General features: G+C 36.1%; 1 long non-coding RNA gene across 1 annotated transcript; it reads right to left on the minus strand.

The window, feature by feature from the left end:
- Window positions 1-502: 502 nt before the first annotated feature.
- On the minus strand, window positions 503-4,010 carry LOC136828303 (uncharacterized). Its single transcript, XR_010849983.1, has 2 exons — window positions 3,609-4,010; window positions 503-792 (listed from the first exon to the last, which is right to left on the minus strand). It is a non-coding gene; the product is annotated as an uncharacterized lncRNA (long non-coding RNA).
- Between the last annotated feature and the right edge of the window lie 15,377 nt (window positions 4,011-19,387).

Genomic DNA, 19,387 nt, shown 5'->3' on the forward strand with positions numbered 1-19,387 from the left:
CCCTTGGACACCTTACTTTAACATTTGCCTTTGAGTAGGAAACCGTGTTTGTATATGGCTGATTTAATCTAAAGCAACCACCACCTGCTGGATAATTTCCCGGAGTAGGATATAATTTTTTTTTTTTTAGTATATTGCAGACTGTCAGCATCATACCGTGGATACTATTTTTTGGTAGAAAAAAATTACATTTTGTGGATATCAAATAATCGTTCGTAATTTATTTAAAGTGCCTTGAACTTGACACGTATCAGAATTTTCATTCAGTTCATTATTTTTCCTTAGACCAACACCCGTTAGGGGTGTTAAGGAAATCCACTGCCGGTTTTGAGCTTTGATTTCGAAGGAACGCATGAACAAAGTTTCAGGGACCGTGTGAGAGGATAATGTCGTGTAATATTCAAAACAACCTTTCGTATTCCTTATAAAAACTCAGGGCTTGATAAAGATCCATCATTATCTTAAAACCCGTTACATTTGCAGGTGAAAATGAAACAAAAGCTTAACACTGAAAACGTATTTATTAATAACATAACGTGAAAGTTGGGTGCCCCACCTCACTTACCTTCACACAAACACAAACCATAAATGAGTTGAAAGGCAAAAGTTTCTGAACCGTTGTTCTCAAAGTCAACGCTCCCAGTAGCGCTCTCTTGAGGCCGGGTGACTTTCTAATGAAGGCGGTGATATCTCATTGGCTGCTGGACGTTTTTCTTTTTTTCTTTTATTAGGAAGAACAGACTGGTGGTGTGATTTTCTAACTTTGGCTGCAGTCAGTAGATGGCAGGAAGTCTGCTAGAGTGGAAAAACATTTGTTAGCTGGTGGTTAACATATTCATCTTACATATATATATACATATATACATACATACATATTTATAGATAGATAAACAGATAGTTCAATGGTAACTTTGCCACATTAATACTTATATACAAGAGCCAAAAGGACTTGTTAACATCTGGACTTCAATGCACCTTTCGGATGCGCTTATCACTATAAACCATGAATCCAGTGATACATATATATATATATATATATATATATATATATATATATATATATATATGTATATATATATATATATATATATATGTGTGTGTGTGTGTGTGTGTGTGTGTGTGTGTGTGTGTGTGTGTGTGTGAAATATTTTCTGTTAAAGAGAATTCCATCAAATATAAGGAGCCCATAGAGATGCCAAAATGTGGAAAATAAAGTCTTCATTTCAGAGACCAAACTGTCTCTCTCTGAGGAGAGAGACAGTTTGGTCTCTGAAATATAGCCTTTATTTTCCACATTTTGGCGTTTCTATGGGCTCCCTTATATTTGATATATGTATGTATATATACAATATATATATATATATAGACAGATATATAGGTGTATGTAAACTTGATATTTGTATACTTGCAAATATGGCTCTTATGGTCAGTACTATACCTAATCTCTATAAGCGATCTCATTCATTATTCCCACTATGGAATACTAATACTTATCATTTCGCTGACAGCCATATTAAATTCCAATTTCTCCCGAGCATGTAGCTCTAAAAGGACTTACTGAATTGGCAGGCAAGACTGATAACATTAGCACATGTCAAAAAAAAAAAAAGATAAGCCTTTGACAAACCATGGCCAACTGTTACAGTAATTGTTGGTTGGTAAGAATCCTGAGGTCTTCACCAGGCCCCACTCTCTTTCCCACATTACCGAGCTGACACGAGACCACCCTAGTCTAGACCAGCCAGCAGTCTCCTAAGTGCATCCCTCTAACCAGCAATCTCCCAACTGCAACCCCCTCTGAGAGTGAGGAGTGAGAAGGGAGAACGGCCAAGGTTTCACCTGTGAGAGACTATGAAGCCAGGGGAGGGAGCAAAAGGCTGATGGAGTGAAATCAATGATTCTTCATTTTGCTTAAGGGATACTTAGAGAAAGCAGCTTACGAAGAAGGTTAAACTATCAGACCGGGTTTGGAAACAGCGTAACTAAAATGGTCTGTTCAGCGGCAAAGCAAGTTAAATAAACGCCAACTCATTCTAACAGAGAAAGCGGGAAGTGACTGGATGTAAATTTGAAAGAGACATCGAAGTCTACAAGGAATTTTTAAAGAATTAGGTTTCAATTATGGGTTATCACAGACCTCAAGTTTCTGGAAAAATTTTAAAAACCAGCGTGAGGTTGACAGCGAAACACGCAATTTGGAGATTAATTTTCCTCAGAGTTCAAGGACCGCCTCCGTCTTGGAATGCAAGGTCACAGCGTGTTCATTTCGTGCTTTCAAAGACATTTCTCATAAACTCCAAGAACGAGATTACGCCTGTGGCCCTGGATTTACAGATTCTTATCTCCTTTTGAACTGCATTATGAATGATTTAAAATCCACGCTAGACACACATTTATTAGGTTTTGAGTGTAAACAAGTTTTTCTTGCTATCTTATTCTCATCGACATTCATCTCAAAAGTGCAGGTATGAGTACATGAAAAACCATGAAAACATCTAAGGCTCGGGAAACAAACAGCCGAAAGGTCATCGTGAACCAGTCATCCAACCCATCAAAGACCAGAATGCAAATTCTTTCACATGCTGCATTTGAGAAATTTTGGACATAAGGAGAAAGTCGCCCTGTAAGTGGACGGAGGTCGTGAAGCGATGGTCTAGTTTTACTGCGTGCTTTTTGGAAAGGCGGTCTTTGGGCAAAGTTTTTCCTCTCCCGATACACTTGAAAAGCAATTAATTTTCATATTTAAGCGTTCTCTTTTCAAGAGGAATATTCATGGTACTCGGCGTCTTGTTTTGCGATTCTAAAATGAAATACATCTCTTTAGAAACGGGTGGGGAAATAACTACTTTGAGTTCGTCCCATCTTACCGAATGTAGGAGAATTCAGCTGCATAGTTTCATTTCCATGGCTTTGCCATTTGATTTTATATTTATCTTACATATGACTTGAACATTTACCTTCGTGGGCTAGACCGGTTTTCCTCCCAGTGACAGTAGCGCAAAAGATCGAAATAAAACTTTGGATAATTCTCAGGTTCTTTTACCATGAACTCTTCACTGAAAGTCAGACTTCAACAGCTGGGAGAGGTTTGCGTTTAAAAAACCTCAAAACTGGTTCTGTTGAAATCGATTAGATGAAAACCTTCATGGGTATTTGAACAATTCGATGATAGTTACTATAATAATTCATAGAATCAGGTCTTTCATCATAATTGCGGTAGTAGTTATCATTGGAGACGATTTTCTGTTCTTGATTCGCAACACCAGGTTGTCTAAAAATGGCTCGAGGAGGCTGAAAAAACTTATTGACTTCAGTTTCACGACGTTTACTGAAAGCTAACACTTATCTAACTTATGAGAGATTGCTACTGTTTCCTTTAAAATTACCCTTTCGACCGCTAAACCGAACACATCATAGCGCACATTATTTTCTTGTGATCACTCCACTCAATGTCCCTTGTAACTAGGAGACAAACACCCTTTCTCTCACTTGTTATCCATCTACTGATAATTAAGATCTTTTACAATCAAATCCAGGTTCTGCATCAACAGTCAAGTGTCGAAAAAGACTCCAAAATGCGGGAAGACTCGTATCCAAAGAAAGCTTACGAGAGATAAGTTGAGGTCATCTGGAACTGGAGAGCAGAGGCCTTCTTTTGCGGCAACAGTCGGAGGAACTGCTGCTTATATACCCAATTGAAGGCTTGGGTAACAACGCCACCACTTTTGCAAACAAACCTCATCTTGTCAAGTTCTAGACATCCACTACCTCGACAAGGCTTTTGAAAATGTGACTACGTGCATATTTGTCATTGTAAATCGTAATTACAAGAACTTCCATCACTTGGAAATGCACTGGAAACAATGGACTTTTTACTGCATTCGTCCAGCATGCTCATTGTTGCACCATCTTTTCTTTTGCATATTATCGTCAAGATCGAACTCTTTATCTTTCGAAGGCCTTCTTGGAGGAACAGCCTACACTTTTCACGTCACAGGCTTACAAACAAATCAATTTCTGCCGTGCATGTGTGGAAAGATATCCAAATCAAATTGCATGGTGCTGCATCTCTTGCAAGCTCCGCCCCTGGAGGGACAGAATTGACGTCGAGTATAAAAGTCAGAGGCCTCAAAGGGTATTTGCCATTACGAAGGGAGGACTAGAAGTAAATATTCATCTTTCAAGTCGAAAACACTTTCATGATCATGCTGGGGTCTCTAGCATTCGTGGTGTCCCGGGAACTTATGACATTCCTAAAGATAAACAACTGCTTTTAAATTCTCCTTAAAGTTAGACTTGGTCTCCAAACAAAGAAACAAAGTGTGTCAGTAACTTTGTCTGATTTGAATGGAATGAAAGACTATCCACTGATACTACAATATTATATAAATGGTTCTGCGTGCTGCTGTCATTTCACTAGAAAAATGACTAGTGTCTTATTTATTTCAAAGGCTTTCAAAACTATATCTGGAGGGTAATTTTGTTATATGATAAAAAGTTGAATTGCATTCAGGACTCACTGGGTGATGATACACATTTGCTGTATTCACTGTTGGATAATAATAATAATAATAATAATAATAATAATAATAATAATAATAATAATAATAATAATAGAAGCTTGAAGACGTGATGTGACACTAGCAATCTCTTTTGATGTCAATGCGCAGAAGGTTTCAGATGATTAGTATACTTGTATACTTCAGTGGATTAATATATTAAAAGACGATGAGAGAGAGAGAGAGAGAGAGAGAGAGAGAGAGAGAGAGAGAGAGAGAGAGAGAGAGGGATGAGAAATGGCTTCATGAGCACTACATGTCGCATCAGAGAGAGAGAGAGAGAGAGAGAGAGAGAGAGAGAGAGAGAGAGAGAGGATGGGGGAAGTAAGGAACTGCTTCTTAGAGAAGGGAAAAGAAAGCAAACACTAAATTTTTGAGCTTTCAGTCAATCCAGCCTTACCTGGGTATCTGGGCCAATTGGAAACAATTCTGCAATATTCCCAAAGAAGGATTTCCTTGGTAATTTCAAGGCGACAAAACAAATAAAGACGACATTTATTTTCCTTACCATTACACTCTTGCGTGATTTTTCTCTCCCCACTTTTATCTGAAAGGAATCCTCGCCTCTTTATCCATACTAGCAGCAAAACAGCACCTCGCAAGTATTTGTCTAGTATAAATAAATGCCCTTTTCCCATTCATGGGCTTCACGTTTGAGAACAAGGACACCAGCTTTGAGGTTTGCGAACTTGACCAAACCATTGGTTTTCCTACTAGACAGTCTCAAGGTCCAAGCCATGAACGCAGACAAAATAAACTATTCGTTGGGACCCGGGAATGCACAAAAGACTTAGGGGAGGGAGAGGGACTAAGTCATTAGCGTAAACATAACAAGTCAGAACGAAAACGAAGGAAGTTCAGCCGAAATAACTTGGGATTCTTTTTATCAACATTTTTCCCACACACCAGCCTGCCTCCCCCGGGTCATTTAGATAAAATTACGTCAGCGCGTTCTGTTCAGAAAGTCATCTGGGGTTCGTTACTGCACGCCATTTTCTTGTCTGAAATATGTGAGGCACGAAAAATGAACTTTTTCTGCTTTTATTTTTGAGCTACTCGCATTTTACCACAAAAAAAAAATCTTTAAATTCTAATCAGTAGTGAAGAGCTTAAGCTACCAAACCACTTACTCTGATAAAAGTATTCGACGAGGAAAATATAACCCAATATTCACTCAAGGCTTTGTAGGAGTGCGATACCTAAAAGTTTTTTATTTTGAGTTATGTTTCTCAATTTCATTTCTTCAAACAGCCAAATGAATCCCGGGAAATTTTCAAAAGGTGAATCAAACAATAATTGAATTGTACAGTACGGTCAGTTCATGTAAAACTGATAATAAAAGGAATAACCAATACTTCAACTTTTATTTTGCGAAAATTATATACGCCTTTCTCGTCCTGGACATTACTTATCAGGTCACAGGAAATCTACTGGTCAATATACTAATGTCAAGTATCTTGTGCTCATTTAAAAATAATCTATACTATTAAAAAAATTGTCATCAAGGAATGAAATGAAACCACAAATATCTGCGAAGTTCAACTATCATTTGATTGTCTGATTACATGTGTATATGATGGCAAGAAAGAATATAAAAATAAATGCAGAAGGAGATGGATATATAGATACTTTAAAGAAAGATGAGAACCTTGTATCAAGAATACCATCTGTTTAACTAAGAATAATAATCGTTCACCGCAGTTGTATAAACAAAATATACCGTCAAGGATTTGCGAAATGCGAGTCAAGCTGATCTCTGCCAGTCACTGAGGATATGGAACATTAATCTTCGTTAAAAGAAGTACCGAGGGGACCTCATCTGCTGCGCCCAGTTTCTCATACAGAAGGGAAGTACCCCTTGATATCTCAGAAAATTTCCTCGTATCCCCATCCAACATAAATCCAATACAAGCATATGATAAATATACAGTGAATATAAAGTGCCATTGCACTGGCTATCACGTCTCGAACCCCTAGGTTTAAGATTTCCTACCCCTTGGGGGTACAGGTGCCCCAGGTTAAGAACCACTTCAGTAGGGGCTAACTCGGGATGTTTGTCGTCTTGATTAGGAAGTTTCAAGCATCTGACATTTCCAGACGCGCAGTAAAAAAACAGTGAGATGCGTTCCAGTCTCTGTGATGGTCAGTGGTGCCCGTAAGATGAAAAATGGCTGAATTTTGATGTCTGTATATTTTACCAGCTGTTCGTGCTTAATTTGTTTTTGAGAGAGTGAGTTTTTTTTTAGTAAGTCCCTCTTCGGAGAATCATGAGCATGCCAGCATTTTTTTGGAAAAAATTATAATGAAAAAATGCAGTCCTAACTAATGATTTTTATTTAAGTAAATGCAAAACTTAACGATTATTTCTTACGGTAAAGTAATCGTTTAGATACTATCAAGACATGTGATATCAATATATATATATATATATATATATATATATATATATATATATATATATATAATAAATATATATATTAATATATACATATATATATATATATATATATAAATATATATATTAATATATATATATATATATATATATATATATATATATATATATATATATATATATATATATATATATATATATATACATATACATGTACATATATACATACATACACACATACATTACATATATATATATTATACATATATATATATATATATATATATATATATATATATATATATATATATATATATATATATATATATATCTTAGGATGCATGGAAGGAAATTGTGTTTTATCAACAGGTTCACGAGAGCATTTTACCCATCATTTCAAGGTACTCAAACCCCTCCCCCCCAAAAAAAAAAAAATTGGCCTCAGCTAGTATATCCTATCTGTTTTGAACTTACATAATTTACAACGTTTTATTATTTAAAACACCAATAAAAAAATTAATGCTTCTCTGATTTTCTATCATACTTCAGATCATGAAGGCCCTAAAAAATTACTCAATTATAGAGAGGGACAACTGAAGTCTCCAAAATTAAATTCTGAAAATTAAAGTAACACCAAATTGAATTGCTGCATTTTCTATTACTTATCTTCATTTACAAGGAGGAATTCATTTTAAATCATAATGACAACATTTTCTGTTTTGAAAAGTTAAAAAACACCATATACGTGTTTGGGTAACAAAGTTTGTTTGAACATCAAATAAAGTAAGTGATTTATTCATCCATAAAAACGGGTTCACGTCAACATTATGTACGGGAAAACAAAATTTCTGAGTGAATGAATTTTACATTACAAGCAATGGAGGTGCTAGTTTGTTTAGTGTTTTTGTAATATGTACAGTATATCTGAACGGTGATTTGTATCATCTCTACGAATACAAGAACGCCAAGGAAAAGAAACTTATATTCTATTTTTTCCTATTTAAATCTTTTAGAATGGACTTAACTATAAATCAGGTCTACCAATCTTCCAAAAAGCTCATTGTTCCCTTTTCCTGAGTGAAAATAACAGAGCGTAAATTTCCTGTCTTTAAAGAGCTAGACAACTTCTCAATTATAGTTTTTTTTTTAAATCCATTCATAAATTACTTAAGAAAACAAGGAATCCTCTGAGGCTCCAGTCCTTAGTTTTGATATTTAGTAAAAACGTACTACTGAATGATACTGATTTTTTAATAGAAAAGGGTCTAATTTTTACTCTGGCGAACTTCACGATTAAATTAAAAGCTATGTCTCTACTTTACATAACATCTACCCTTATCTGACTGTATAGGTCCGGGCTATATTTCCAATACAATTAAGCAAGGGATGCCTGCTGACCATTCAGATAAGTATGAACGCATCGTTCCGCTGGTAGCAAACATTAGCCCAGGAGAGTTCCCTCTTCCCTACATATCTCAAGAGTCCCATAAAACAGATTGAAAGTGACATAATCCTTGTTAGCACGCTATAAACGGTATCGCTGATGCGCATATCCATTTCTTATCAAGACATTGAGGTTAAAGCCAATGACTTAACTGATATGATGCCATTTTTCGAGCTCGTATGGCGTCCAGTTTTTGTGGACGAAGCTGTCATCTCTTTTGAAGACCAATCTTTATCGACCTTTGCTGTCCATCGTGGTTAGTAAAGATTCTTCACTCCTCTAGACACAGGATACTTTCCATTATGTTTTATGATGTCCCCTTCTCTCCCTGATAATGGGGACTCACACAAAGTAGTTAAAGTTTTCAAATTAAATAGAATAATGATAACAGTTAACTTTTCAATATGACAGACTTTCGAAAAGGAAAAATAATGAAGCATCCTACGTTGAATGGGGAAAATTTCTAGTGTCAGTCTTTCTGTGAAAATGCAGTGAATACTTTGTTAAAAAGCAGACGCTCTTTACAACAACGAAACTCGGATCATTCTGCAGTTTGTGGAACTGGAAATAGTTACACCTCATTGCCACGTCAAGGAAGGGAAAAAGGGTCATGCGATGAATTCAAGAACGCCTAAATTGTATAGATAAATGACTAAAGAATGAGACGGGTATTTCAAGAAGTTCTTAGGACTAGAAGATTGTCTGATTGCAAGTGTGTGTCATGTGTGCTGATAAACCAATTCAAGAGATCGGCAAAAAACTGAGAGGGCAAATAGTTGCAATAATTTTGCCAAGTATATTCGACTTCTCCCTCTTTTCTTCTTCGCAGAAAAAGATGTCACTTGGGATCCATATTCTGCACACATATCTTTTCTTCTCTTCTACATAATTCACTACATTTAAAGTCAACTACCAGTGCATTACACCCAATTCTATTCTTCCACAATCAAATGCCAACACTCAATAAACTTCTTCCTGGTATAACATTCAATTTCAGCTCTCTTCTCTAACCAGCATTTTCAAATTCTTTCTTTAGTCTCCTCAGCTTCTCATTAGCATCCATGAACATTGTATCACGCTTCAGAATTAACCGTCCCAGACTGTTTTCAAGTCCTCTTTTCTTGTCATAAGTTCTTATTATTACAGTACTGAAACCTTTATTGAAATACTGTCTAAATATTGCTATCCTAGGAAACGTCAGTGGGTTAAGATACTACTGCACTGTTTCCAGGACACAGGAGCTCGTCAAGGAAGGTTGCGGACCCCCTGACGAATAAAAATTGCCTGCAGGCCACAGCGAAGTAAAACAAAATAGCATTCTCTACTGAGCTTGGGTGAAAATCAGCAAATGACTAAAGGCATCGGGTCTTCAGTCTCATACCCCACTTTATTCTTGAAAAACGTGTAACTGGTTACATACATACATATTCTTCGTTAATATACACTTAGTTCTTTATATAATCCTATTCCTCATGAGAAAACAGATACTATCCTTCAGCTTTTTTTTGTTATTTTATGGCCTCAGCTTATAATGTTTGGCGCATTTCTCATTTTACTTTCCATCAGTACCTTGAAATAATTAGATTACTTTGCAGAGAGACGAAAAAGAGCTGTTACGCTCATAGGAGTTATTGTGTTTCGTTGAGGTTATACGAAAATCAGGACCAGCAATGTAATCCAGAACTACTTAAGGCCAGTGTAAGAGAAGGAAAGTATTAATGGGATGTCACACCTGCGTATTAGAATGATAGTTTTAAGATTCAGGTAAAGAAGTATTTTCCAATAAGATAACAAAGCAAAGGAAAACTATTGTATTTTATTTTAACACAATGTGCTTATTATATAATGCCAGAAATCTACTTGATGGAAACCAAAGACAAATTAGAAAATTGAAAAAGGTGATCCTACGGGAGATAGTTCATTCCACGGTGAAACATAACATTATTCGGTCTCGTTAAAAGACTTTGAAATTTAAATCAGACTAGGTGAAGATGAATATTTCATGCAGGTACGACTGAGTTCATCACAGATGAAGCTGAATTGCTTAAAGAAGACACTCTTGCCTCAAGCAAGTGGCTTACTCCTCTCCCCATGATATTAAGAGTAAGAAGAATTATAATTATTACTATTATTATTGTCATTCAAAATATCCGTACATTCTCAAGAAACAAGGCAGAAGACGATGGAGTGTGTCGCAAGCTTTTAGAGAATTCTCATTTATCCAAAGGAAACATGAGAACCAAGAATGAATGATTAAATAAATAGGTAACGAAGCAAGCTAGGTATTAAATGTATAAAGGGAAGAAAGGTAAGCTTCAGTGAACCCTGGAAGCAAAGAAACTCGTACCCGAGACTATGGAAGGCATTGGTACATGTCTTTGGTATTACCGGGCATCAGATGAGCTAAGCGATAGGGAAGGATTGAACACGTCTGATCGCTTACTTGGGAGTGGAAAGGGTAAGGCCATACTTATGGGGTGCAGTAGTACCCACTGTGATTCCATGATAATGCAGGTGGATGTCTTGTTCCCTTCTTTTTTATGCCACTGTGGATATGTGGATAAAGTGCTAGCCACACGTTTCACTGGTGGGCCGTTCAAATCTCTTAGGAGGAGGAAGTTATTGTTAATATATATATATATATATATATATATATATATATATATATATATATATATATATATATATATATATATATATATATATATATACATATTCGTCATTAAGGCGTTCCACTACAAGGGAGTCGCTCTTTGAGAACAGAAAAGACGATGCTCACTAACACACACAATTAAATTACTCAATTGTGAATCGTTCATGCACCTATTTAGAAAACCTTTATAACATTAGCTGTTCCATAACTAACGCAGGAACAATTCCCAGGCCATTTGGTAACTTCCACACCACGCAGGGAGGCGATGAGTTTTTTCCAGGAATTTTACAGGAGTGAGACTATGATTGCCAGTTGCCTCATAGGAAGAAGCTTATCCGTTTTTAAACGACAAATTCCCCCCACAAAGGGGTTCACAACCCTTCCTTAGGCGCTCCACTACCTATAAATGAACACCGAAACAGTGCCACTTTCTAGGACATGCAGGTCGCAGTCCACATATTTATGTATCCAGGCTCCCAATGTAGAAATTGTAAAGTTGGTATAGGTGACAAACTGACAAATCAAAACACACTAGAAGTTCACGTTGGCGTTGAGAAGACATTTTGATCAAAGTTATTATAGCTGCTTACGACGTAAAGTACCGTTAGACCATTGTTTCAGTTCTCTTGCTTGAAGCAGCTTATGTATAGGCTTAAACCCAGTGAGTGAGCCTTTGTTGACGTACTGTACACAGCGAATTAGGTACCTGAAAATTAGAAGGCTGTGGTATGACTAGCAGCCAGGGCAGAAGAAGGCATAGAGCCAGAAACTTGAAAATGAATGCCTCCTTCTAAAGCGAATGCCACGAAAAGTCGGGCACACACACACACACACGCAGAGGTTAATAGGAAAAAGTTTCTGGCTTTATGCCTTCTTCTACCCTGGCTACTGGTCATACCACAGCCGTCTAATTTTCAGGTACCTAATTCACTGTGTACAGTACGTCAACAGAGGCTCACTCGAGGATCGAAATCCTGGACCTTTCACTGGCGAGGCGAACGTCTTAGTCACTGGGTTTAAGCCTATATATAAGCTGCTTCAAGCAAGAGAACTGAAACAATGGTCTAACGGTATTTTACGTCGTAAGCAGCGTATAATAACTTGATCAAAATGTCTTCTGAACTCAAACGTGAACTTCTAGTGTGTTTTGATGTGTCAGTTTGTCACCTGTACCAACTTTACAATTTCTACGTTGGGAGCCTGGATACCAACTTACTACTCTAGAAGATATACGTGCAACAGTCAACGTGCTGGAAGGTCAAACGTAGAAAACTCTCTCTCTCTCTCTCTCTCTCTCTCTCTCTCTCTCTCTCTCTCTCTCTCTCTCTCTCTCTCTCATAATAAGAAATGTTCAACGGGGGAAATATTTGTCAGAAACAAATCTGGATTGAATAAAAATTTGTACAGAAACATGTCAGGAGTAAGCAGTCGGAGAACATTATTAAAGTAATTTGATTTCATGATGAAGAATACGATATTGCAGAAATGTTTTCAATCAGAAGCTTAAGTAAACAGTTTCTCAGCACGAACGTCAAGCAATGACTGCAAATAGCAATCAAAGGATAAACAGCAATGATCTCTACGCCGCCTCTAAGATCAATGCTTTCGAGAACCTGAACCCTGACTCATGTCTTTAATCTCTCTCTCTCTCTCTCTCTCTCTCTCTCTCTCTCTCTCTCTCTCTCTCTCCACATCTTCTGTCTGCCTGTCTGTCTCTCTCCCCCCCTCTGTTTATCTGGCTACCCCCTCTCTCTCTCTCTCTCTCTCTCTGTTTATTTGGCTAACCTCCCTCTCTCTCTCTCTCTCTCTCTCTCTCTCTCTCTCTCTCTCTCCACATCTTCTGTCTGCCTGTCTGTCTCTCTCCCCCTCTGTTTATCTGGCTGCCCCCTCCTCTCTCTCTCTCTCTCTGTTTATTTGGCTAACCTCCCTCTCTCTCTCTCTCTCTCTCTCTCTCTCTCTCTCTCTCTCTCTCTCTCTCTCTCTCCAATACATCCCTCCGTCTGCGTATCTGGCTCACCTACCTCTCTCTCTCTCTCTCTCTCCCCCCTTTCTGTCCCTCATTTGTGCTCGCCCGAGAAGAATTGTTACCACGCAGGCCTTGAGAAATTCTTGGAACCGGCTCCCCGGTTGATTTTCGCATCTTCTTTCCTGCTACGGGACACCCACCAAACTTTTACGGGCGGATTATCACGGAGACTCACCCAAAGACCATCAGTGACGAACTGAAGGGGGATTTGGTAATGTCAGCGGCAAACCTCACGATCTTTAACGAGGGAATAACACTGAGCAGAACCTGAAAAGAATTTCTAATGTTCTTGTAAACGTTCTAAATGGTTAGACCGTGACCGGCAACGGCTCAAGATATTTTTGTTTTGATTAGTGGTAATGCCTTTGAAACTTGACTCATCACAATTTATTAATTGCATGCTTTCAGAGTTAAGCTTTACTTACGTCAATAACGCCTAATATTATACCTATTAATCTATCTATCTATTTATATGTATATATACGTATATGTATACACTCACATACATAAAACATACATACATACATATATATATATATATATATATATATATATATATATATATATATATAAAAGGAACCTCTCAGTTTCATTCATGCAAGAGGAAAAGTCTTTATTTATATATTCATCACCTTCCTTATTTTTGTGATTCAGTTATATATATATATATATATATATATATATATATATATATATATATATATATATAATAAATGTCAATTAGTAGTAATCTTCTTGCATTCTGGTGTTAACTTTACTCAGTTTTACACATTGCTGGTAAGTTCGGATTCATTGGGTTCATTGCCTTAAGTTCCGGAGAAGAAAAAAAAAGTCGCCTTGATTAGACAGGTCGTCTCACACAGCATCCTGACAAATGAAAGAATGGGGTGGCAGACAGCATGAGTCATTTACACAGGTTTCCATGTTGATATTTTTAGTCTGAATTTTTTTTAAAAGCCAAAGGCAATATTGCTTTTGCTGATAATTATGTCAAACCCGGTGTTTGCCTCAGAGGGATTATATGATACTTGGTCATTATCCTGTTTTCAGGAATTCGCCTCTTATTTCGAGATTACTTTCATCACCTCCTGCTGAAGACATTCATTCATACACTTAACATTTCATTTCTTCAGTCACTGTGCAAAGAGTTGATGTCCTTTCATCCTCCAACATTGATTTCATATTGTTGTTAATATTTATTATAAATCTGAACCAGCTGTGCGCTCTGACTCCAGTTCCAATACACCTTCATTTTTTTTTTTTATTTTGGTTCCGGTCGATAGTTCAGTGCCCATTTCACTTTTCCATTTCCTTCAATAATGAATAAACTATTGATCATGATTCATGCTCCACCATTTCTTCGTTCCTTCAGGCACGAGACAGGCTATTAGTTCAAACTTAGGGCTCAGCGTAACTTTCTACTAAATTCAGAAACTCACTTTGTATGTATATACATACTCACACATATATATATATATAATATATATATATATATATATATATATATACATATATATATAATATGTATACATATATAGACAGATAGATAGATAGATAGATAGACAGACAGATATTTAGGTATGAGAGAGAGAGAGAGAGAGAGAGAGAGAGAGAGAGAGAGAGAGAGAATCATTGCACGTTTTATTTGAAAAATGAGTCAACAAAAAATAAAAACAAATGGAGGAAGTTGACAAAATAATTTTCATTCTCTTTTCCTTATGCCATGTAAGGGAATCCTTGAACGTACATGTAAAGTTCTTTGTTGCTTACAGTGCTTGGCCTCTGCGCAGCTTCAAATCTGTGACCCTGGGCGTATCCAAGGTCTCAATTATGCAGTGAGACAGACAAAGAGAGAGAGAGAGAGAGAGAGAGAGAGAGAGAGAGAGAGAGAGAGAGAGAGATTTATGGAGTATTCATATCATAAGAAAATTATACATTTGAACTGGAGTTGTTTCAATTGAGAACTAAGTGATAAAATATCATATGCATATTGGGGATATGAAACAAATGCAGCTCTTTTTCTCTTTTTCTTTCCTACACAGCTCTCTTGCTCCCTGTAATCTAACTTCATTACAAGACTATTCAGACAGGCACATTGTTATTAGAGCACCCATAGAATGTCAATCACTATGCTAATCTGAAAGAAGGTCCCAGCAGCAAGTGCCGTCGCCAGCCCGGACCAAGTAGGTTGCCTGCCTTCTGCCTATCTATATATGGACCTAGAGTGTACACAATTATTATTTGAACTAAGAAAATGTGCGGGAACGCGTAGTGTTTTAAAAAGAAAGAACATTTCTTGCATGTGTGCTTATGTGTCATTCGTTAAATAATGCTGGTCTTTTGTCAGTAGAAATTTACAACGATTTAAGTAAACCATAAGTTAGTGGGTTCAATAACCTTTTCAGAACCGGTTTTTGAGAGTTCCCCCTTTTATACGGACGATTCTGCAGGAAAGATCCGAAGAATTATATTCTTTAGATCTTGTACGAGATGTCCCAGTTCCGTTTCTAAAACGCAAAGTCAGCCTTTCTCCTGTTACGAATCTAATAACAGCGTAAAAAAATGTCTCGTGAGATGATATGCTGTATTCCTGTTACTTTAAGAAACTAGAACTTCAAATGTAGAAGCTGACTGTTCTGTAAGAGACACCAGGTATCTTATTAAGAGAAAGCCGACAGACTCGGCAAATAACTCTTCACATCTAACCGTTAGCACACACATACACACACACACATACACACAAACATACACATACACACACACACACAAACACACACTCTCACACACACACACAGGGAGAGAGAGAGAGAGAGAGAGAGAGAGAGAGAGAGAGAGAGAGAGAGAGAGAGAGAGAGAGAGGAAATGTAGGTACTAGTGTTTACCTGTATACTAACCTACTGCATCAGTTCATTATTTGAAAGTGTTTTCAATTATTTTATTTGTATCTTTGGACCTTTTTTAAGAGAGCGTTTCGACAGCAAATTAAGGTTTCTCAGACTCGCTGAATGTCAAAACATACCATTTTTTTTTCAGCATTTTTGCATATTAATCAAGAAGTTCTTTCAAAAGAGAATCGGAGAGGTCGGGAATACTCAATCTTGGACATTCTTTCTACACTTATTTTCCTGATATATTTTTTATTGTCTTATAATACTGCTCTCAAGTTCCACCACATGACAAGCGCTTTTTTTATATTTTTATAAACCAGTTTCAACATGCAATGTGACATAATAATCCAGGTGCATATTATGCTTAGCAATAGTGTTTATAAGAGGTTAATAATAACGAAGTGTAATGAGAAAGCGTAATACTTCATTGTTCAATGAAAGGAAAAATATGTAAAACATGCAATGCAAAACATAATGGGAGAGGGGCTCCAATTTTCATTACATTATTCGCTGTTTTTAAGATCGTAATTAACAACATACGTTTTCGAGAAAAGGAAAATATTTCTGGGCGACGATTAGAATTAGGCTTGTATAAGAGAAACATAACTGGAAGAATGCATTCTGAAACTGACTGCCAGAAAGGCAAATGTAAAATTACTTGGGCAAGAGCCAATATTTTTTCTAGTCACAAGAAATATGAGCGGAAAAACTGCATCATTCTGTGATCTTTTGCAAAAAAAATGCTCCGGCGTCCTAACGCCCGGTGCTGATTTTCCTTGAATTGAAAACGGGTAATTTTTTCATTAGTCTACCGTCCTTTACAGGAATTTGATTAATACCAAAACATTCCCCAAAATGTGAGTTTTATTTTTAGTAGTGAAAAACCGAGCTGAGCTAAATTAACTGTATCTTCCAGTCAACAACTGATACAGTCATAAATTTGCAGTTCTAATTTTGAAACCACCTGAATGAGCTGTGATCGTATGCCTAATGTTGAAGTAATGAAGCTATTCTGGGTCGAGATAAAAATGATCGGATAAAGTACTATAAATTCCTTTCTACGTTCAAATTTGAGCGAAAGCCTTATCCTTCCATACCTCAGTCTAACCATTAATGTAACTGATTCCGCACAGTATCCAATTAACAAATTTTGCAGGTATATGGTACTTTTGCGTTTCCAACCTGGAATCTCATTTCTCGAAGATTTAGTAAAGTCAAATTTTATACACCTGCTACAAAATGGTTTAATTGTGTGTTGGTTTGCGCATTGTTATAGCCTTTTGATAGTCGATTCCTAGGGAACTGTGATTGCGTGAGTAATTTCAATGCGTAGATAGTGATCCTACTCTACGCGTAAGGGATAAAAAAATATGCAACTAGAGATTTTGCCACAGTGTGTTGGGTTCTTAACTAAGAAAACTTTGAAAATTAGGGTCTTATATCTGCTACAATTAAACTGATCAGTTGTTATATATGTAAGTATTTCGCCTTTAAAGATATTTCTTTTAATTCAACTGAACTTTGATAGTGCGCAATTTCCCCGAGCAACAATCTCTTTTTACCCTCCTCTCGTCCTTTAAAACAGTACCAACCATTATTGTCTCCCACCCCTGAACCCCCTCCCCCCACTCACCCCCCCCCTCACTCTCCCCCTCATCTGTTTATACAGAAACCAAATCTAAATTACACTGTGAGCCAACTCTCTCTTTGTAAGTAAACTAGTCTGTAGAAAGATAAAATATAAACAGAAGGAAAGATAAATAGACAGTTAGATGAAATTGCATTAGAAATACACAGATAGACAGGTAAGCAGAATTTGTACAACTGCAGTCACATTAGAGATACCTAAATGGATAGAAAGGAAGAGACTTTTCAATGCGTGGGAATGACCATGGCGCCTGAACGAAGCTTCAAAATCATAAACTGACAGACGTCTCATAAAATGATGTGACCCGAATGGCAACTGGAGTGCTTGAAAATGAAAAGGCAAACTGATTACTATACTTACAGTTGCAAACCAGTTTGGCAGATCTTTGCTTCGATGCGTTCTCTGACAGCCACTCCTTTAAAAAAGAAAAAGATGAGAAAATTAAAAAAAGTGGCAGAAAATATTTTTGGCATTAAGTTTTCCTTGTATGAACTCGATAGTGCAGGGGTTTACTGACAGTAAAATAGATAGACAGATAGACAGATAGATAGACAGATAGATAGATAGACATATTGATAGACAATAAGAAATGTGTGCTTTATAATTTATAGCATGTCTTTAGTGTTCCCTTTGATTTGCTGACTCCATTAGATTCTCTCTCTCTCTCTCTCTCTCTCTCTCTCTCTCTCTCTCTCTCTCTCTCTCTCTCTCTCTCTATATATATATATATATATATATATATATATATATATATATATACATATACACATACATACATATATATAATATATATAAACATTTATATATAATGATATATATATAATATATATATATATATATATATATATATATATATATATATATATATATATATATATATATATATATATATATATATATATATATATATATTTATATACATATATATCAGCAATAATCAGTACAACGCTAAGGTACGATGGTACTGATGGATCTAATGAACTCTTAGGAGCATGGCGAAATAGTGCGTTCTCGCTGGAATCTCTGTGCATTGGTTCGAATCCTGCCATGGAAAGTGAAAATGTCCCTTTATTTTCAGGTTGGATACGGTTTGCAAGCTGTCAAAATGCGCGCTCATAAATATTCATTTGTATGTGTATATGTGTGAATATATATATATATATATATATATATATATATATATATATATATATATATATATATATATATATATATATATATATATATATATATATATTTATATATATAGTATATGTTTATGAAAATATATGTTTTTTCGAAAGTCAAATCCTTCAGTCACTTTCAGTTAAGAAGTTCCTATCCCAGTGCTTATGGAAACCAACTCTGGTAAATATAATCTACCTTGAGGCTATCTTGAGGTCGATTAACATTCCTTATGGGTTATACTCTTGCCGTATCCACGACTAATTGATTTTATTGTGTATCTTTTGGATTACGATAAGCTTGTGAATTAAAAAATGCCTGATATATATATATATATATATATATATATATATATATATATATATATATATATATATATATATATATATATATATATATATATATATATATATATATATAATATGTGTGTGTGTGTATGTGTGACGACTCCAACCTCCTGCAAACGTAAACAAACCAATAAGCAACACATGAATGTCTTCTCAACAAAACATACAAACGCAGAGGTAATAAATTATCCCTTTTTGTGTGTGTTAGAAAGTCCTCGAGAATACGCGATTGACTGATAGCCATTAAAAGAATAAAGTAAATA

Source organism: Macrobrachium rosenbergii, chromosome 42 (assembly GCF_040412425.1).
Source record: "Macrobrachium rosenbergii isolate ZJJX-2024 chromosome 42, ASM4041242v1, whole genome shotgun sequence".
Classification (NCBI taxonomy): domain Eukaryota; kingdom Metazoa; phylum Arthropoda; class Malacostraca; order Decapoda; family Palaemonidae; genus Macrobrachium; species Macrobrachium rosenbergii.